The following is a 22,283-nucleotide window of genomic DNA, read 5'->3' as shown; positions in this document are numbered from 1 at the left end:
CTAGTGATGGCAGAGGAAGGCCATTTAAACTTGCGACACTTCATTAAGCACATATCTACCACCATCATGGCTCTAAATTAAAGTAAACCAATTCCAAATGAGCAAGATTTGGAAATGCTCTCCCTTCTGTCTATCCGAACGCACTCCACAGAAATAAAATGAGCAGTTTTAGAGGAGGTTACAGTTTTAACATATCACATCATTGTCTTGAAACTTAAAATGCTGCTAGAAGAATAACCAGGGATGTATGTGAAATATTTAAGTAAGCCCTAATACAGCACTGCTGGGACACGACGAGTGATTCAATTGCTACAGAATAAAAAGAAGCCTAGAAAAATCAGGGCGATGCACTAGAGCAAGCACCGAAACATGAAATAATAGGAAAATCTGCTTTATCACTTTATTTTTAAAAAGCTGTTAGCAGACTCTGCAGCTGTTAATCACTGCTCGCATATGGCATGGCTGTCACCTTTATGAATCATGTTTTATCTTGAAAAGACTGTCCTTTATTACCTTTCTTTTTGCACATTCCTAAGGAGTTGTGAAACAAGAAAATAGGAAAAGCTCTGAGGTTCTCAGTGCCAAGATCAACATTTACAAATAAAGCAAGCAAGAAAGTGTGTTGAAGTTTTACATTACGTCCAATTCTGTGAAGCTAACTATTCGCATCTTCATTTGCAAGCTGCAGAAATGGTACCATCTTTTACTAAAGGGAACTTCTACTCTAAAACTTTGCCTTAAGTGCACGCGGAATCTTCTATGCCCTACATACTAAGTAGCAGAAATACTCCTATAGCTGTTGTTTTAGAAGAAGGATTTAAATAAACTTGATTCGGAGTAACAGGCACAATACTGCATCAGTCTGTAACACAATACAGCTGAAAAATAAATTTGCTGAATGAAGGTAAATATGCATTAATTGGGAAATATGAAGATACGCTTTTAAGGGAATAAGGAAGTTTACAATCATATACATAAAATTTGTCCACTTACTTTAAAAAACAGAACAATAGAGACAACCAATATGAAACTCATGGGCCAGGAAAATTTGCCTTAATGCTCTCACTTGACACAATGATGCCACTTGACTGAACTGCAGCATTAGCCAAACTTCAGCCCATCAAAACGCAATCCCTCTGCTTCCAGTCCTAAGACAAATGGCTTTCAGAAGTTCTATGAAATAGGAGCTCTCAGAAACTAAAAGCCTAGAAAGGAACAAATTCTGCTCCTCAGCTAGGAAGACCAGGTAGTCTGTTCAGGCAACATGCCTTCCACCCGCGGAGCTTCAGGTTACGAGGAGTCAGAACGTGGCAGAAATCGCGTCGTGCCCGTGTCAGCCCGTCCTGTCCCTCCCACCCTTCTCTTCCCAGATGGAAGAAAGTGGTCTGGGTTCTGCACGTGGAAATCAAGAGCTTGTGAGTGGGCTTTCCTCCTCCTTTGCCCCGGGCTGCTCACAGTCTGCTTGCTCTCAGCCCTCTGTCCTGCCACAGTGGGGAAGTCACTCACCACGATGGGAGGCAGGCACGGCTGCTCCGTCTGAACCCCAGAACTCTGTAGGCTGGAGTGCCCGAGAGGAAAACTCGGGCACAGCCTGGGATGCGGATGTGGAGGCTGAGGCTCTGCTCACATCTCAGCAGAGGCAGCGTGTCACCCTCCCAAATGAATGAATTAATAAATGATAACCCTATGGACAAATTTGTGGAGTGGAGCAGATGGAAACCCTGGCTATCTCCTCAGGAAAGGGGACAGTGGGAACTCCAGTTCCTAAAGGGGAGCATAGCATATGCTTTGAACCAGGAGTCGGCTTCCCAAATCACACCACAGAGCAAGAGCCTTTCTCCCAGGATGAGACATCTCAGATTTCTCCCTGGGATTGGAGGACAGTAAGAGCCAGGAGATTGCCATCACCTCTCCCTCCTTCCATCCCCCACCAAATAATCAATCTGTACCTCCCACCTCTCTATATAGTAATGTTGGAAACTAGTGGAAGTGTGATTTCCACCTCCAATTTTGGTATGTGAATGAGGGGACCTTCGGCACATCTGGCACGTGCCCAAGATCACACCAAGAGCTGCTGAACACACACAACAAACTTGTTCTTCAACCCTGTCCCCATAAAGCAACTCAGAACAAGCACCAAACATAGTTCTGATGCTCTCAACTCTTAAATTCCCTTGTTTCTCTCCATGTAAGACATTTGATAACGCTGTGACAGCAGATGGTTATATTTTTTGACCCTGCCTAATAATTCCAGCTGATGCTAAATGAATACGACCGATGGTGGGGACTCAAGAGACTGTGGCTGTCACTTTGGCAGACTCGGATTCTAGGGCACCAAGGGTGTTTCACCTCCTCTCTCTCTAACATTATACAGAATAGTCGTGCAAGAAGGATCCTTAGAGATCAAATCAGAGACTTCGGTTTTACGAATGGGGAAATGGAACGCAGACTATAAATCATTCATCTAGAAACACACAATCATTTATCCCACAAGCACCTACTGTAGGCAAAATCCTCAATGCATAGCAACAAAATTCTAAAATTTAGATATTTGACCCATAGTCCATATTTCAGAGTACTATTGCTTTAGGTTTTTTGAAGTCTATGCATGTTTCCTACCTGGAGATGGCCAAATAGATATATGCTCCAAGTGCAGGAGTTGGTAAACTTTTTCTATAAAAAGTAAGATAGCAGGCTTTGTGGGCCATATGCTCTCATTCACAACTACTCAGCTCTGCCTTTGGGGTGTGGAAGCAGCTACAGGCAATAACAGGTGTGACCGTGTTCCAATAAAAGTTTACTTACAAAAAAAGTCTGCGTGCTGGATTTGGCCCACGGGCTGTATTTTGCTGATCCCTGCCCTAGTGGGTCTCATTTGACAACAACCTTTTTGGGCTGCAGATCTCGTTTGTCTTCATCAGGTCTTATTGCACCTCAAGCCTCCCTTAGATTCATAGAAGTTAAAATATATATATAAAGAAAAAAATCACACAACAAGGAACTTAGAAGGTGAACCTTATAACCAGCTATTATAATTACTCATAAAACACAGGAACGGAATGGGAATCATAAAAAGAAAGCAAAGAAGGACAGAAATTTCCATTGACGTAACCAAGCACCGAGCCTCGCTAATGGAATATTATCTCTTCTCCCCAGCTTAGGGAAGATGATGGTCCCATGATATTAGGCAGATTCCCATCATTCTGCCCCCATAGAAAATAACCCCCATCCTTTCCTGCTGGAGGCAGGTCTGAGCTGGGTTGATTAGCGTGGTTGGCAAGCCAGACACGGGGCAGACACGAAGGGTCAGCTAGCAGGTCTGGTCTTCCCTGAGCCCATTCCCTGGGTGGGGTGGTCAGTGAAGAACAGGGGGCCCAGCAATCTGCAAAACCCACGGGGGTCATCATTTCGAGTGAAAGTGCGTATTGCTCACATGAGCCCGTTGAGTCAGAATTGGAGAATTCTGGGCAAGAAGCTCACAACTTAAAAACAGCACAAGCAACTTGGCTAAAAGTGTTCCCAGGAGATGGCCCCTCCTGGGACACATCACCGACTCCCGTTTGCTGAGACAGTGAAAAGGCGATGTGACTTTCCGGTACAATCACTGATGCCTTGCCCTCCCACAACTGCTTCTCTCCAGAAAGCTACTTCCTCTAAAAAGTTATAAACCCCTAGCAAAACGTGCCCTGTACACAGAGACGCCGTGTGAAGGAATCCAGTTGCCTCAGATCAACCAACAGAGATGCTTCACGTCAACTCTCAGCTTTTAATGAAGATGACAAATGATCATCTAGCGTCACACTTTCTTGCTTTGTTTGTTTTGGTTATGGAATGTGCCTAGGCAACACCAAACATCTGGACAAAAATTTTAAAAGTTTCCCCGTGAACTGGGGACCCAGACGTTTGGCGTCAAAAAGGCCAGACAGTCGGATGACCGGTGGATGCCCTCTTTCCAACTTCTCATCCAAGGATCCTCCACATCTAGACAGTCGCACTGACCTTGCTGCAGCATCCCACTTAGTTCACTGGTTTCTACAGAAAAAAAGGAGATTTGAATTCATTGATCATCCATTGAGAACCACATTGAGTTATGTCACCTCCGATTTGGTTGATTTTACTCCGTGAAACTTAACGAGGCCATAAAGCATTCGGAGTCAGCCAGAGCATCAGTGTCTGAACAACCACAGACCATTACACACCAAAGGAAAAGATCTACTAGGACTTCTCATTCCCACTAGACAATGAATAAAAATGATGGGAAAGGGCAGTGTTTCGGTTGTTAGCCCACGATTAAACATGATTCAGCTGCCAACATTATACAAAAGCCCAATCGTTCATCCACTTCTCTTCCTGTAATGAGGCAGCAGCAGTTCCCCCCTCCTCTACATCCTTGGGCTTCCCTTGCGGTGGCATGTACCCCAAGGAGCCCTGAAGGCAACGCACATCACAGACTTTCATGAACTATATCTTTTTAAATGCCCTCGGCTGGGACTGAGATCCTTCGATGAGTAAGGCAGCACCACATCTTAGTCTGTTCTGTGATTGGCAGCTTAACTGTTGCTTTTCCTTATGCTAAATACACATACATAAAAATTTAAACAGGCAATTCCAAGGCAGGTCAGCCTTTTCTTCAGGAAGTCACCATCACTAGAAATACAGGCTAAGGCTTAAGAGAGGCCCTCGTGTTTAAAAACAAAGTTTAGGAGGAGATGAGATGTTTCTCATCTTTGACGGCTACAGAAGTCATTAAAACAAATGAGGGTTCAGAACCTAGGGAAGACGGTCCTACCTGCAGCACGCTTTAGCACAGCAGTTCTCAAAGGGTGAACCACTTTGTTTTCATTTCTAATAGAGTAAATTTTGATAGACTTAACCCAAATAAAGAACAGCTTTCTGTTGGGGGAGGGGTCTTCAATAATTTTTGAGAGTGTTAAAGGTCCCTGAGACCAAAAAGTCTGAGAATCTCTGGTTTATTGGGAGGATTGTACATTTTGGAGTAAAATGGTTTTTAATTTTGTTCTGCCTCCTCTGTCTCCCACTAGCTGTATAACCTTAGCCAAGTTACTTAGCCTCTCTGGTCTTCATTTTCTATGGATCAGACTAATCACCCTTACAATTATCTGCTCAAGCAAGTTTCCCCGCTGAAATATAATATCCAGAAGATCAGGATTATGTCCGTGGTGTTCATTCCATATCCCCAGAACCTAGCACAGCACATTACATGATACATGATAGGGTCTCAATAAATAATTATGAATTGATTGGCAGGGCGGTTGTGAGGATTAAATAGGATAATATGGGTAAAGTGCCCGGTAGGTACCTGGCACACGGCAAATGTCATAGAAGCTCAGTAAATGTCAGATCTCTTTCGTCACTAATGCTGTTCTCAGTCGTACCACACAGGAGAGAAAATGCACGGTTTGTCTATACAAAGTGAATACTTAAGTCACGGGTTCTCAAAGTGTGGTCCCCAAACCAGCAGCATCAGCATCACCGGGGAACTTGTCAGAGATACACCTTATTTGGCTCCAATACTAGACCCACTGAATCAGAAACTCTGGAGGTGGGCCCAGCAATCTGTGTTGCAACAAGCCCTCTAGGAGATTCTGATTTGTGCTCCAGTGTGAGAACCATGGCTTTAAGACATGCATGGGGCTCCCTGAAAAAAGAGTATTTTATGCCTGTAGCATTTTGGATTTTGATAGCAGAGAGTACCCAATATCTTGTCTATTGCTGGCCGCCTAGAATCTTTTTTGGGCAAAGGTAGGAGACACACAAAATCAAATACAATAAACGTCTATTGCTGGGCCTTGCCAGGCAGAGTGATTGATTTTGTATTCTGGCTGTGTATCTGGGGCGAGCGCTAAACATACTTTGCATTTGAAATAAAGCTGGAACCAGCAGGAACAGAGGAAGTTTTATCTTAGAGAAACCCCAGCATAACCCCTGAGTCATCTTTGTGGCTAGGCATAAAATCTGTAGGTGGGAAGAGAGTGGGGAGGGGAGAAGGAAGATAAACGGTTGTGTCAGTCGCTGCGGAAAGCATACATTTTATTGCTGAGTTCTATCATACCTTCATATACACACTCCTTCTAGTTTTCCCAACTCTCTTGCAACACAGCAAACCTACTGTCATTAGGGTAATTACTCATAAGCTCTAAGCCTTGAGGGACGCCACCAGCCAATTGGAGTAATTTCCACATGCCCACAATGCAATGGCACTTGGGATGCTGGAGATGTGCACCGTCTCTTTCGAGGCTTGCAGGGAGCCCAGGACACAGGCGCTATCAGTATTCTCATTTCACATCTGTAGAAATTGAGCTTCCAGAGATTAAGCAGAGCTGAGATTCAAACCCAGGAATGCCTGACACAAAATTTATGTCCTTCACTAATAATTCTACCTACCTATATAGAACACAACACAGAGTATTGCTTTGCAAATACAATGGAGCATGTTTTAGGTAAGGGCTATGATTCAAAGTTAATGCATAAAGTAAAACTCACACATAGTCACAATAATCCTTGAAAAAAGTCCCATAAATTGTTCATCAAGTACAGTATATATTGTATTACATATACAACATTGTATAGTAATATATCTGTGCAACGTCACACATTAATTTAGATTATATAATATAGAACAAACAACCAAAATATAATAAGAGTATTTTTAATAAATGAGAGAGAGTGTAGAGCTGATTTTGAGTAAGTTAAATGTACATCGTAGCCACCCACCAACTGCCCGGATGCAGGATATGTGCTGAGGGAATGGACGCACACACAGGGTGACAGAGGGAGTTTTCTATGTATCAGAAGGTTCTAGGTACTCTGGAGTCATATCAAGAAGTGTACTATAGGGGCCTGCCTGGTGGCATAGTGATTGGGTTCGTGCACTCTGCTTTGGTGGCCCAGGGTTTGTGGGTTCGATCTTGGGCACAGACCTATACACCGCTCATCAAGCCATGCTGTGGGGGTGTCCCACATATAAAATAGAGGAAGACGGGCACGGATGTTGGCTCAGGGACAATCTTCCTCAAGTAAAAAGAGGAAGATTGGCAACAGATGTTAGCTCATAGACAATCTTCCTCACCAAAAAAAAAAAAAAAAAGTGTGCTATACAGCTGCTACCCAGAAAAGCTTGTGATATGTTGGGGACATGGGCAAACTCATGCACGGTGATGTTATATGGCAGGTGGGAGAGCACAGCCAGGCCATGAAGGCATGTGAAGAAAGATGATCTGAGCCTTTTTGAGAGGAGCGGATGTATAAAGAAGGATAAGAAACAAAGATCATATGAAACATGGATTTGAGAAAAGCACCCTGGTCTTTGAATTGGGGTCGGAGCACCCTAGATTTGAGTCCTCTTCCTCCCCAGTTGGTAGTGGGCATTGACCGAATTATTTATAAAATGGGACTAATAATATCTAAGCCGCAGAATGTATACTTGTAGTGATTGTATATATGTTTATGTTTATAGTGGAATATTTTATTTTTTCTGCAAGATAAATACGTATTATCCTAAACAAATTAAAATCACTTTTTAAAAACTACACTACCCCCCTTTAAATCTTCTCTGGGAAGAACAGAGAGCAGGCATGGGAGAGTAAGAAAAACCAACACTTAGCGCACTCCTACTATGCAGGTCCTCTGCCACTTTATATAGTTTTATCCCCACTTTTACAAATGAGGAAATAAGGCTCAGAGAGGTTTAGTAATTTTCCCAAAGCCAAATAGCTATTAAGTGGCAGAGCCAGGACTTGAACCAAGTCTGTTTACCTTCAAAGCTTAAACTTATCATAGCAACACTCAACAAATATTTATTTGTCTTTATCAAATTGCACTGCAACCTAGTGATTTCTTGGCACATTCTTGAATAAGTGTGCTAAAGAAAGAAATTTCATGCAATCAATGAAAATTTTTTGATCAACTGCTAGATGCCTGGCCCTGTTTGGGGTTCAGCAGCGAACAAGACAAGGAGAGTCCTGCTCTCAGGAAGCATGTAGGGGGGAGGAGAGCTGCGTGTAGCATGGGCCACAACAGGGGTGCAGAAACTTCTGTCTTGCCCTAACTCAACTGCCAACCAGCCCGGGTGAGTGATTTCACCTTGCTGGGCCTCCGTTTCCTCACCGGGAAAACGGGAAGGGGTGTCCTAATTGTACGGGATTGTCCAGCATTCACATGCTCCGATTCGATAAGAAGCACTTATTTTCCTGTTTCTCTAAAATTTCAATCAGGCCATGAGCTGTGATGAAAGTTATTAGCTGACCCCCAAACCAACTATTTCCACTCTATTCCTCTTATCAGGCTTTTCCTCCAATATGATTCACAATCAATCAAGTCATAGAATCGAAGGGGCACCCAGCAGAGGAATTCCAACCCCAGTCTCTCAAGAGCTGTGCAGTCTACCTGGCCGGACGCAACTCACACTCGTGGCCCAAGGTGCCTCTCCCTGGCTCACAGCAACACGATTTCAGGCACAAACCTCCTTGACTTTTCCATTTTGTCACTGGAATTTTCGTCTCTAAGTTACTTGTTGAAATAACTGCACAAAATATAACAAAGACGTCAAATCAGGCGTCCTGTGTCCCCAGTGCCTACTAATAAATTAAAAGCTTTTCTGTTATTTTAATGATAATGATAAAGCATTTCTTTTAACCATGCTACTGCCCTTATTATTTTTCACTTTTGATGATATTTGTATTGCATACATCTTTCAATATTTTAAAAACAGAATCCTTATTTGGGTAGTTCCAGACTCACTATTTAGTGGTAAGGGTTTTGTTGCTGTGATATTTCTATTATGCTTCCTTTAAAAATCATTGTCCTGTTTAAATGGGTTAAGTCAATTATATAGACATTTATCTCATGATGTTGACGAAATTAATACACACAGGGCAGTGGTACAAGCTGATTGGATTTAAGAACCTCTATTAGCACTGATGAATATATATATAAACCAAAATACATGCTGAGTGAGATTCCCCTCCCTTTCTTCTCCCTCAGAATTACCCTGCATAGACCCAGTTCCTTGAAACACAGGGAGATAAAGAAACACTTGAGTGTAAAAAACTTGAGGGACAATTTTCCAGGTTCTCTGAGACAAAACAAATGACTCCAGTGTCTCTTACCCTCATCATTTTTTCATCTCTCCTCACACTTAGCACCACGGCCTTTCACATTTCTTATCACGTACACTCTGCCCCTCAAGCCTGCAGCTTCAAAAGATAGGAACTTCATGTCTATCCCCAGTGCCTAACACGGCTTTTGGCATCAAGACTGTGGTCAATTATTATTCAACAGATGGAGAAATGAGACCCTTCTGCTGAGGGGGTGAGGGTGTGAAGACAGGGGGAAAAGGCTCCGATGGAAAGGAAAGGATGAAGTTTGGGGAGAACTCTCAAGAGAAAGGGCACAGGAACTAGCATTTGCCTGCCCACTAAATACCAGACACTTGCAAACACTCCAGCTTCACAACATTACTAGCCCGGTTTTCTGGATGCTAAGACTCACGCAGGTGAAGTAATTCACTCAAAGGTCTGCAGAGTGAAAACTGTAAACCCAAGATTCAAAGCAGGTGTTTCTGGACCCAGAGTTCTGCTTCTAAGGAAACAAAGGGCCGTCAGACTCAAGACAGCCTGTCGGCAGAATCCTGAGAGCAGTCACGCTGTCCAGCCACTGGGCAACCCACCCGGGCACCAGAAGCGCCCCACCAGAGGCTGAAGGCAAAATCTTTGGTCCCCTCTCTGCAGAGAGGCAATTAGGGATGGCGAGTCAGAGGCGCCGGGAAAACCAATACCTCATACCTGGGCGCCTCTTTGGGGTTCTGTCAAACCCGGTCTCTGAGCCGAGAAGTCCGGCTCATGGTCCCCGGGGTGGGCTCCGCCGGTGCTTCGGCGCCCTCTAGCGACCGTCCACTCTAATACCAACTCTCTCCAGCCCTGCCATCTCGCCTCACCAGCCCCTCGGGCTGCCTTCGCCTTGGACCCCTGCTAGCCTAATCTTGTTCCTCCTCTCCCTCCAAGCGTAATGAACTGCCCTACAGAGGTTTGGGATCTCTTGGATAAGGAAGGTCTTTTGGTCAATACACCTTGAACCTGAGAAGGTTTCTAGAATTAACCTGAAATCCTGTATTTTCCTCCGATGTTTCCAAGGAGAAATGTCTCTAGTTTTCTAAGTAATAAGAAACGCAAAGTTAGAAATATTATGTTCTAAGCCAGAGATGGAAAAGCAACATTTTAGAAAGTTTGTTCTTTTTTAATGGACCTTTAATTTAAACAGAATAAAGGATTCCCCTGTGGGTTCCTGAAACAGTAAACACTCATAAAATTTCTTTGTTTACTTTATTGACTCAATCGCGACATTTAAAATAGAAAGCTAAGATTGTGCATGCGCAATTCTTCTTCACAAAATAGGCACATTAACAGGGAGAGCTGCAGACAATGACTTTATACAAATTTAATCACATCTATTGGGTAAATATTGCACTGGCTCCAAGAAAGAGCAATGTAATGTCTCAAGCCTGCTCCTCCAAACACTGGGATGGAGTGGGAGGCCCCCCACCATCCCCAACTCAGTGAAGATTACCAGTACACATGGTGCCACAGAAGGGCGCCACCACAGTAATTATCTCCAGGGAACTTGGGTCTCTTTATGAGAGGAGTAATCAAGAGGGTTGTTGAATGAGTCCCCTGATCTTGAGCAAGTCACCTCTCTGAGGTTCAGTTTCCATGTCTGTCCAACTAAACAGCTGGAGTCAATAGATTTCCCCCAAGCTCTCTTCCAGTTCTGAGAGTCATAGACTCTAAGTGATAAAGTTGTTCACAGTTTAGAGATGAGCCCACCACAGGCCAGCTTGGGTGGGCTTCCCCACCCCAGGAATGTACAAAAATCATAGGACTGGGATAAACTTCCCCAAATAAGTCATCCCTATCACTTTCCACTTTTCAAGACTTGCCTTCAGGCCTTCAATATTTACTGAGATAAAAGATAGTGGTTCTCAAGAGGCTTTCCCAATAATACAGCAGCCAAATAAAGGACTTCCCAGGATTTGCCAACTTAGGGTAAACATATACTGTATATCACATATATTTAGTAGTTCATAGACTAAACAGAAAGCCCCCACATAAATGAGATTTCTAGTACAGAAAAGACTGAAAGTATATGTAGGCATTACTATGTTTTTGTTATGCAGCCACAAGTTCTAGCAGATATCCACTGGTTGAATTTAATGCTAATTGAGGCCTTACTATACATTGTCTATTTCAAATAACACAGAAAAGACAACACATCTTGCCTGACCCATTTACTGAGTTGGATTTTAGACTTACCACCAACCTCCACATAAACACTTTACCCAAACTCCAACCTCCTTAATTTTCATCACAAGCTTTCCTCAAAAGAAAAACCATTATAGAATTTTTAGGACATCCTAAAAAGAATGAAGGTTCTGTAATCTGTTCTTTACCATCTACATTCAATCAGGAGAAGGCCAGAGTCAAATGCAACTCTGTTATTATCCACTAGAAGGTCAGTTCCAATGCACTATAGGATCGTCTTGAACCATGGGACATTTCATTTTAAATGCATTTTAAATTTTATGTCTTGATATTTTGTGACTCCAACGTACTGACTACTGTTGCCAAGGAAATATGACTTCGGGTTACCACATGGATCCAAAGAGGTTTTGTTTGTTTTTTTAAAAAAAAATATTAACAAGACCAAAATGGAAAGATCAAATATAGAGAACAAATTTAACCCTTCTCCTCCTCAAAATGCATGAAATACAGATCCTCCAGTCCCATCTCTGATTAAAAATTATAAAGACTCATTAAGTGACTTTCCCAACTAGTGTAGAGACTTTCTCCCAATCAGTCAGGTTGATACCATCAGAGTACTCTTCTCATTCTTTGTTCTGGATTCAGATCCCTCTGGAAGTGTGGGGCATTGATTACACACAACATTAATTGCTCACTTCCAACATGCTTACCTCCAAATGGAAAAATCTGTTCTTTATGTGAATAAAAGTGGCCATAATGGTCCAGAGAGTTATATTTCAGTGAACTTGTAAAGTGAAGACAGAGAAAGGCATGGTGCAAACCATATAAATACATTCCATTGGCTTCCAAAAGATTCAAATGCAGATAAGAATCAAGATTCCACCACTAACCCATTTTTTCCTCTGTGATTATTTTTTACAGTCAGTACAATATTAAGATTTTCAGTCATGATGGTGGACTCAAATAATCTGATGATGGGAAGAATCAAAGCTTATATTTCTTGGAATACTACATAAAACTTTTCTGGAAACAGACAACATCTTCGCTTCCTACTAACTGAAATGAGGTATTTTTTAAAATCAGAAATCCATATGCAGATCAAGAAACACTTTTCTACAAGAGACTTTTTAATTAAAACCTCTAAAAGTAGGGTCTCCTTCAGACAAACCAATGATTCAAGCAAAATGCCATGTTGCTACCAGAGACTTGGAGATAAACACAAAGTCTTTTAAAGTGCAATTAACAAACACCTCACAAACCTCAGAACAACTATTTTTAAAGAAATATTTAAAAGCTCTAGTAAAGTGGTTGTCTCATGCTGAGAAGCTCACTGGACCCCATCTGTGCCTGCTCCCAATAAAGTATGCTGGAGGTGTGTCTGGAAGAATAAAAATGAGGCCAACCACTCAGAGAACAGGGGTACGTGCGATGGCCGTGAGAGTTTTCCATGGTAACACGTGAGTAGATTTTTGGTTCCATGATAGGCAAGCTCTTCTCATCCAACTATTCAAAACCGCCCAGGAGTCAACATCACTCCTGCTATGGACTGATACTTCCTTTTATGTGGTGCTCAAGGGAATTCACCTAGTTTTGATGTGGTTTGAGTTTGATCCTGTGAAACCGTCGGAATCTTCCCATCGGAGACAAACGAGGAGATTCTGGCCTTTATTAGTATGCGCTCTTAACACAGGTGTCCTGCTGTATTTTCCAACCCTCCTTCTATTTTTATCCACCTCCTATGAGTATCTTTGACCTACTCTGAGCTCAGACCCCTGGTCTGCTACAGCGACTTTGTCAATCTTTCTTTGAAAATGGATAGGCAAATAAAACAAATTTAACCAGAAGCAGCAGCTCGGTAAGGGAAATGAAAACATCAGAAGTTATCTAATCTCAGCCATAGCCATCCTGAGCTCTGTCTTATCTGCTGGGTAATAAAAAGATATGAGACCTTCCTAAACTTGAAGGACATCAAATAAAATAAAGTTGTTGCTTGCCTCTGGCTCTTGGAGGATGCGCCATGCAGTTTAACCAGTGTATACTAACTACAAAACACTGCCGTGGATTCAAAACACCGACGTTCTAGGAAAGTCGTTTCTGATTTTGTTTCTGGGGATGGGTTGTTTTGACATAAAGCAAAAAACAAAACACAAACGTCTTTGAAAGTAGGGATTGTTAAGAGGGCAATAGCAGGAATGGGAAGAAAAGAATATTTCCATTTTTGAAGTTAAGGTAGTTTTTCCATAAGAGTAGAGTTTAGTCTCAGCTTAAGGAGAACACGTTTAGATACCTTGGACAGCTCAAAATACTGTTTAGGAAACTGAAAACCAAGTGAGCCAAGAACAGCCAGAGCAATGCTTTAAAAATCCCTGGCAATGCAGCAAGAGGATGAAGAGTTGGTTTTGCATAGCTTGGACATGAGTGTAAAGGAGCCAAGGCATCTCCTCCCCACAGGCACCGAAATCCTAGGGTATGGGGGGGGGGTCACTTTGGGGGTTGGGGAGAGCAGTTGTCTCAGCTATTTCTCTTGCAAAGTTTCCCAGGGCGCTCACCCCTCCCTACCCCAGCCCCACTACTCCGTCCATCTTTTTTCCCCTCCACCTCCGGAACCCCCATGGCGCGCATTTCATAAGTTCGTGCCCCAGCGATAATCTCTGCAGCCTAAGATTTTTGCCTGGAGCCTGGCAAATTCTGGGACTGGAAGCCAGTCTTGCCAGGCCGCCGCGGGGCGCGGTCGGACCTGAGGGGCAGGATGGGAACTGAAGCCTCAAAGCCCACCCACTTCCTTCAAGAGGAAAGAGTGCATCTTCCTAAGAGTATTTCTCAGGGTTCAGCCAGCGCCCCACTCGACGGTCAGCAATATTGACTTGACTTGGCGCGGACCACCTCCTAATTCTCTCTCTCGATTCTGCCCTTACAATCCTCGGGGGCTTCAGTGGTCCCTCCAGTCCTACCCCCGCCCCTGTCCCACTGGCTACTTTATTTAACAGAGGAAGGAGCGCTGACAGACTTGGCTGGATCAAGGGACTTGCAAGCCTATTGATTAGTTTTAAGCTCAAGAGCCCCGGACACAGTGAAATATTGAGACCTATTGCAAGGGGGGTGGGGGAGGAGGTGAGAGGCCGAATCCAACCGCAGCTAGGTCAAGCCATCGGGTACCGCGACAATTTCCCACAGCTCTCTCACTGTCAGAGAGGAAGCTGCGACTTCAGCCAGGACTTACTCCCCTCCCCCTCCCCGATTTCTACATCAGCAACGCCCTCCCCCCTTCAGGGCTTCCCCGACCGGCCCCTCGGCGGGGGAGCCGCGGTCCCCTCCGCGGGCGTCCTCCCACCCCACGCGCCCCACCCCACCTGGGCGAGTTGGGCGACTGTCAGAAAGCGAGATGTCTGGGATGAAAGTTCCCTTGGATTAAAGGCTGTGATTGTAGCTGCTTCTTAGCACAACAGCAGCAATGATAACAAGCAAATATGAGCTAAAACCAGTGCATCTCAAAAGTTAGTCTTGCTACGCAGCAGCCCCAACAGACTTTGCCATCACAGCGCCCCAAGAACACAGGAATGCAGAGTTGGCATTTACTTACCTGGGTGTGCCAACCTCGAAGAGTAGAAAGAGAATTCAGTCCGGGACGAGGTCTGTCCCGCCCCCAGGATGCAAAATCTGGCTTTGGGGTGGAGTTGGTTGGTGTTGTAGTTGAAGAGGTGTAAGGGGGGTCGGACTTCCCTCACCCCTCGCCCTCTGAAGCCAGTTTAGCAACAGCGGATGGAAAAGATGCTGAGAGGAGAGTTTGGTCTCTCCGGAAACCCTGTCTCCATTCTTGCTGATGGGGGTTGGGGACAGGGTGGAAATGTTGTAGGTAGCAGCTCGGCTCTCACTGAACTCCGAGAGTAAAGTGCAAGGTACAGGCAAAGAGGGAGGGAGCGGAGTGAGGGAGGAAGGAAAGGAGGAAGGAAAGAAGGAAGGAAGGAAGACAAGGGGATGCGAGCGGGTGGCGGGGAGATGGCAGCTTCTCAGAGATTTCCACCTTCTGACGAAACCCATGCGCCCAGCAACCCGCTAGACACTAGTTCGGAAACCTCCGCGCGAGCGCCCCCTGGGGGGTTCCGGCGGAGGCGAGCATTGCCCCGGGAACCGAGTCCACGCCCCGCCCCGGGCTGGGCGGGTGGCGCTCTCCAGGGTCCTGCCGCGTTCGCGGTCCAGGCTTCCTGCTAGGCTCTCGCCCACACCAGGCTTCCGGGGACATTTGATCCAGTTCTTCAAGTGCTTGGACCTCACCTCCACTTCAGGGTGAAGCGGTAACATGGAGCAGGCAGTGGGAGTGATACTTCTTTTTGCACACATTCAAGGAAACTTCTTGGATGGATGCTCAACTGCCGCCAAAAATGGTCAAGATATTGCTCACTTCCGTATTCTCAGTGTCTACAAGAGTGGCGGGCATCTGGTAGAAGCCTGATCATTATTTTTTAGTAAATAAATGCATGAATAAATGAATGCACAAGGAGGCTTTTCTTCACCCCATAATGTCTTCCTGAATACATCCACCTCACACACAAGTATAAGATAAAGAAATGCTTAGGGAATACCTGTGTTTAAAAATAGACGTAAACATTCTGTCTTACGTAAGGAGTAACCACTGCCACATGTTATGAAGCACTTTAGAAAGTATGGCTTTCCTGTTCCAAACTCATTCAAAGTCAAGTTCAGATAAATGAGCAACAGAGGGACATACTGTGCCCAGTGTCTGATTGTTTCTGCAACAGTAAATAAACTAGACAGCTACATTTTCGCAGCATGTAGGTATTGTCAGAATCACAAATTGGACTTTAGAATCCATAAGGTTCAGAAAAGGCTCTCCCAGATGTTGGGATGAGTGGAAGATGTTCCAATAGAATATGGACAGGGAGATAGGAGAGTCTTCCTCTCCGTCCTTTTAAGGGACTATCTAACAAGATGTCTCTCTGTGTAAAGAGATTATCAGCCAGGAGATTTTCACCACCCACAGAGTTCTAAATTTCAAAGTCCAGAGGAGAAATAATAGGATGAAAAGCAGGTGCCCACTAATGGTTCTAAAGAGGCAATTAGGAAGATCTTTGAGAGGCAAGGGAAGAGCTTTCAGAAAGAAAAAAAATAATAACATTTTTCTTCCCCCAGGTCACCTCTCAAGACCTTCTGAAGTGAGATAAACTAAACCTAGAAATGGACTCTAGAAAGGATCTTAGGGGGCTTATCTGTACACTGAAGCTCCCACATAAATCCTTTGATTCACTTTGATTGGAAAAACTTGGGTCATGTGATTAAGCATGAGCCAGTCCTTGTGGCCTTGGGACATGGGATTATGCCGATGGGCCAGGCCTTCCACAGTGCCTGGGAGCATTCAGCGTGTTCCATAGCACTCCCGGACCCAGGGTGGAGCCCCACTTGATCCACACCCACTGAGAGTGAGACACAGGGATGGTTCCCCAAAAGAAAGGCAAGGAAAGGAAGACCCCAGTCTTCCTACCAGATAAGGGGAGATGGATGCTGCGCAGGCAAAGTCACCATATGTTTACTAAGTATGAAAATATTAAGTCAGAAAATAGTGCTTTCAGGTTTAATTAAGAAGTAGCCTCGGAGATGAACTTGAAGTTTGAGCTGGACTGAACTTGCAATGATGAAGGGAAGGAAAGAGAAAGTCGTTATACATTTCTTTACAGGTTAATTGTGTCCTCTGAAATTTAAGTTCCGTGAAGGCAGGTGATAGTCTGTTTTGTCATCTTGTTCATGACTGTAACCCCAATGCCTAGCACAATGTCCGTCACTTAGCAAGTAGTCAATAAACATTTGTTACATTAAATTTTTAAAAATACCTTAGCAATCATTTAAAACAAACCTCTTATTTTATAGGTGAGAGAAAGGGAATTAAGATATGCTGAGCACGTACTACTTCCAGGCAATCTGTTTGGCACTCTAACAAACTATCCCATTTACTTTTCTCAACAACCTGCCCAAGTGGGTTTTATTATATCTACAAAACACCTAGGGTTTGAGTGGTCAGAATGACCAGACCAGGGAACACAACTAGTTAATGGGAGAACAGGGAGTATTCATTGAAGCAGGCTCTGAAGGGGCACCTAAGAATGGCTGGACACATGAACCCTAGAGCAGAAGTCACAGAGTCAGAGCCCATTGGGAAGAATCCAGTACAATCATCTTTGGCCCCCATGTTAAAAGCACAGACACACAAACTAAATGCTACACCACAACTTATGACAAATATGGTTTCCTCTGCCAGCAGGCTTCAGCTCCCTAATTAGAAAAAAACAGTTGCCTGCAAGCCAGTGTGCAGAACACACGTGCAGATTTATGCCAGAAACTTGGATTTTTTTCTCAAGGCATGGCAGTGAAGGTAAATTGAAAGAGGCTCTTTGCAGGGCACGTAAAGCAGAATTTACTCCCACTTCTCATATGAAACCAACAGCTCATCTCTACAAATGAAGATACACAACCAGCTGATGAACTATGGTCGCAATCACTGCCCCCACAGCAAGTTGCTCACCTGCCAGGGTCCCTTCAACCATTGTGACATCAAAACCCCCTCATCTGTATCACTCACCTCCTTGCAACTCTCCTTTTCATGGATTCTGAGCTGCTAGGTTCTACAGCCATAGTCAAAATTATCTAAAGCCAAGCCACACAGTCACGGTGCCACTGGCATTCCCAAGCCACAAAGGAGGATCCAGCTCTGGATAGATTCGCTCGCTGGGTCTCTGTTTGATCACATAAGGAGAGGAACCCACTCACTGTCCAATGCCAATATTAAAGGCACCCCACCCATCAGAGTGACAAGTGAAATACTGGAATGGAGCCAGGGAACAAAAGAGAAGAAGTGTGGCTTCTTAGCAAGGCAGTTGATAGAATTTTTTAAGGGTGGCAGATGATGAAGCGGGAAAACAGGCAGCGAGTCAGTGCCCTGCATTAGAAACCTTGGATCCTTCCCTGAATGACTCAGGGTGAGCATTTTGTTTTGAAATTGAATTTCTGTTTTCTTTTGTTTTTTTCCTTCCGATCTGTAGGATGGTTACATACTCAACCAGTCAAGGCAACTGCTGTAAATAGCAGGATTTATATTTGAGGCTTTGGATCAGATAAGAACCTTGAATTTTCCCCCAGGGTTATTTATAGTTCAAATATGTGGAGTTTTTTTTTTTTCAAGTGATTTTGAGAATTGAATGATATATCGTCCTCTGGTGTTTCTGCCTATACCTGAGATGGGTTGTATTACTGGAAAGCAGAGAGGAATGCTCTAAGAAAGCCCCTCTAAGGTGCTAAGAGTCAAGAGAGAACTGATACACATGTTCCAAGCTGATGCAGGAATCATCTCTTCCACTGTCTGTCATTCTGCTATGTGGGGACCCCGTATGACCTCTGGTGCCTCTAGCACCCATCGGTAACAAGCTTTGCTGCAAAGGGGCCCTTTATACTCTTGTCTGCCAATAGGTGGCATCAAAATCCCTCTAGCTTTTCTTCATTGCGTTTTAAAAACCATGAGCAGAGAGCATTTTCTGTCTGAGATTTTACATTTTACCACAAGTCATGTTTTAAAGGACACTAAATCCGCTCTCTATTATTTCAGAGCAGATTATCCCATTTATCTCTTAATTAGACCTCTCAGTCACCCCTCTAAGCCTCAGTTTCCTCATTGTGAAAAGAAGGTATTTGAACTGATCTCTAGCTCTGCTTTTCAGCCACAAAATGTCTACCCAGCCACACCATTCCTCATGTTTGTGATAAACTCATCAAAACTCCCTTCTTTTGGGTTTAAGGAATGTTAGCATGCAACTATCACTCTGTTGCAGAGACTGCTATTTGTCTAGCCTATAATTATTTTTGTTTGTTTTGTTTGTTTTTCCTTACTGAGAAAAGCATAATTTGGGGGGAGGTAGCAGTGTGTTTAGCCCAAAACCCACATTTCCCAGCCTTTCTTGCAGATGGAGTAGTCGCTTGACAAAGGTTTAGCCCTGCACTGTCTAATAGAGTAGCCACTAGACACATGTAGCTACTTAAATTTAAATTCATTAAAATTAAGTAAAATTAAAAATTCATTTCTTCAGTCACACTAGCCACATTTTAAATGCTAATAGTCGCAAGTGGCTAGCAGCTACCATCTTGGATAGTTCAGACACAGAACATTTCTCCCCTTCATCACAGAAAGTTCTGCTGTACATGTGGCCTAGCCATTGAGATGTCAGTGGAAGTTATAGGGCAGTTTCCATGACAGTCTTAGAAGAGAGGGAGTTACTGGCTCAGCTGACTTGTGTTTTTATTCCCTTACCCTCTCCTTTCTTTTTACCTGAAGGAGAAGCTGGATCAGCCACCATGTGAGTATGAAGTAGCAAGTGTTTGCCCAGACAAGCTAAGCAGAAAGATATCATGAAGGCTACCACATTATCGCCTGTTTTATTACAAAAAAATTAAACTACTGGTTGATTCAAGCCACTATTTTCAGCTTTTTATTGCTAATAGCCAAATATTATTTCTAACTGATATAGCCTCAGAAAGTTACCTGGACAATTTTCTATGAATGGCTTTGGATAAACAAGTTTCTTTCCAGATTTCTTTACTTGGGACAGAGTTGAGGACAAATAAATAAATAAGACAATTTATGTACCCACAAAGAGATTATTAATCACTCATTTCAATATGCCAAATGAGCTAAAAGTGGGGAGATGGGGCATTAATAGAACCCAAAATAATTATCCCCCTTTTTATAGCTTGGCTGAAGAGCAGCTTTGCATTTTCCTGAAGAAGAGGTTGGTGGATACGCAAGGAAAAGAAAAATAATATTTGAGCCTGTTCTATGTGCTGGAAACTTGGCTGAATGATTTAACAACATTCTCATATTTAAGTCTCACGACAATCCAATAAGGCAAGTGTTCATATCTCCCTTTTCATTGCAGATAACAAACTGATGAGAGAGATTAGATATCTTGTAAAGATCTACATAGCTAGTTGGTTATAGGATGAGCTTCAAATCCAGGTCTGCTTGGCTCTTGCACAACTGCCTAATGAAATTCCCCTGGTGAGTGAGTGTCATCGGATGTTGGTCCATACTTGCTTATTTGAAGGCTCTCATTCCGTCCTCTGTACCACTTTTTTCACAGGCTTGATTCTACCGTAGAAAAGACTAATGACATTTATCGTCATCTCCATAAGCTGTAGAAATTTACCAGGCAGGTTAGAGCAAAAGGCTTTCCAAACAAGGAAATGACATAGACAAAGGCTCCAAGTTCGAGAGCAGGTATGGCTTGATCAAGGAACCTCAAGTAGTTGAGTAATCTACTATATCTGCAGCAAAAAGAGGGGAGAAAGGAGCAAGGACAAGCAGGTAGGGACATAAATACAAAGATATAAAAGGGCCTTGTAAGAACTCCTTAAGGAGATTAGATTTTATTCCATGAGTCACTTATTCCCAAATGATGAAGAAGGATCCAGAATTTTCCTTAATCCATGGTGAAATGAGAACAAAAAGGATTTTTTTATATAGCTACATTAATTTTTTGAGATTATCTCTTCCTTCGTTTTTTCATGTAAATATTAGCCACTGCATTCTTATCCATTTCTTGTGAGATTTTGCCATTTTAAAACGTCCTTACTTGGTAAAATGAAAGTACTTATGAGCCAAGGGCAACCCAAGAAATGTGTTTCGAGATCTGTTCTGTGAAATCTAAACATTTGGAAACATCACTTGGCGGTCATGGGTAGACACTGAAGAATTTTGGGCAGGCAATGCGGTGATCAGATGTTAGAGTTAAATTGAGGAGAGACTGGTGAGGGAACATTCTGGAGTTAGGTGCCTTTACACTAAATTAATTCAATAGATATTTATTGAGTGCTATTCTAGGGTAGGGCTACAAGGATGGACCAGACAGGTGAGGTCTCTGCCGTCATGGAGTTGTCAGTCAAGATGGGGAGACAGAAAAGGAACAAAGAAGGAGAGATTGAGAGTCAAGGAGAGGGGAGAACGAGAGAGAGAGAAAGACTACAGATTATAATAAGGCTTGTGAAAGAAATAAAAAGGGTAATGAGATAGAGAGTTACCGGCAAATGCCTCCTTAGATAGGATCATCACAAAAGACCTCTCTCAGGAGAAAGCATTTGAGCTTCTAAAAGGTAAGAATGAGCCAGCATGCAGAGACCAGGGGAAAGAGCATTCCAGGGAGGGGGGAGCAGCAAGTACAAAGGCCCAGTGGTGGGAAATTTCTTTAAGTTCTTCAACGTCAGTTTTAAGAGTTTGGACAAGAGAGGATGAGGGAGTTACACCACACCAGACTCCTAAAAGGGGAAAAGAGGAAGGAAGAATGAAAAGGATGCGAGGAGACTTCAATAGTACAGAAGACTTGTTTTATTAGTTTCATTAATTAAAAACATTTTGAGCATCTAGTCTGTGCCAAACACCATCCTAGGTACTGCGGTTGACAAAATACTATCCTCCTTCTTCAAGATGGTACAGCCCAGTACAAAGCACAGAACAGAGAATGAAGCCCAGAGGGGTCATCCACAGGAGCCTCCTAGTTGGGAGTGTACTTCCATCTTATAGACTAAAGACAAGATCAGCTCCCATTGACATCAATGGAAAGGAAGGCTTCCGGGCTGTGAGCTTAGGCGATCAACATGCAGAGGGTTATTTCTGGAAGACTGAGTCCATACGTCCACAGAGAGACTTAAAGGAAGAACACGATTTGCCCCAGCAGAATCCTCTCCCCCTTATGACCTGCTCCTCCCATCGCTTCTATTTTCTTGATGATTCTTCAGGTTTGGCCAGCATCTATAGTTACCCTTCGGGTCAAATACTTTCATAGATGTTATCTGGTTATGTGATCCTATTTACTCCTTGCAATAAATCTAGGAGATGTCATTAGCCCCATTATGTATACCATGCCTTTGAAAAACATTGCTCCTTCTGATGGGTGATATCTTTCTGATGTGTGCAGGCTTCCCCAGGAAGGCAACCTGCTTCCTGGGTCACAGGGT

The 22,283-nt window shown here is 43.5% G+C and overlaps 1 protein-coding gene across 1 annotated transcript in view; it reads right to left on the bottom strand.

The window, feature by feature from the left end:
* CPNE4 (copine 4) overlaps positions 1-15,245 on the bottom strand; it is a 456,919-nt gene extending 441,674 nt beyond the window's left edge. Inside the window, exon 1 of the mRNA XM_058553151.1 lies at positions 14,857-15,245. The gene's annotated coding sequence lies outside the window, so the exon portion shown is untranslated. The remainder of the gene's footprint in view (positions 1-14,856) is intronic.
* Between the last annotated feature and the right edge of the window lie 7,038 nt (positions 15,246-22,283).

The sequence above is a fragment of the Diceros bicornis genome, chromosome 2 (genome assembly GCF_020826845.1).
Source record: "Diceros bicornis minor isolate mBicDic1 chromosome 2, mDicBic1.mat.cur, whole genome shotgun sequence".
NCBI classification, from domain to species: Eukaryota; Metazoa; Chordata; class Mammalia; order Perissodactyla; family Rhinocerotidae; genus Diceros; species Diceros bicornis.
Note: the sequence above shows the minus strand (reverse complement) of the source record. Positions and strands in the feature narration are given on the sequence as shown.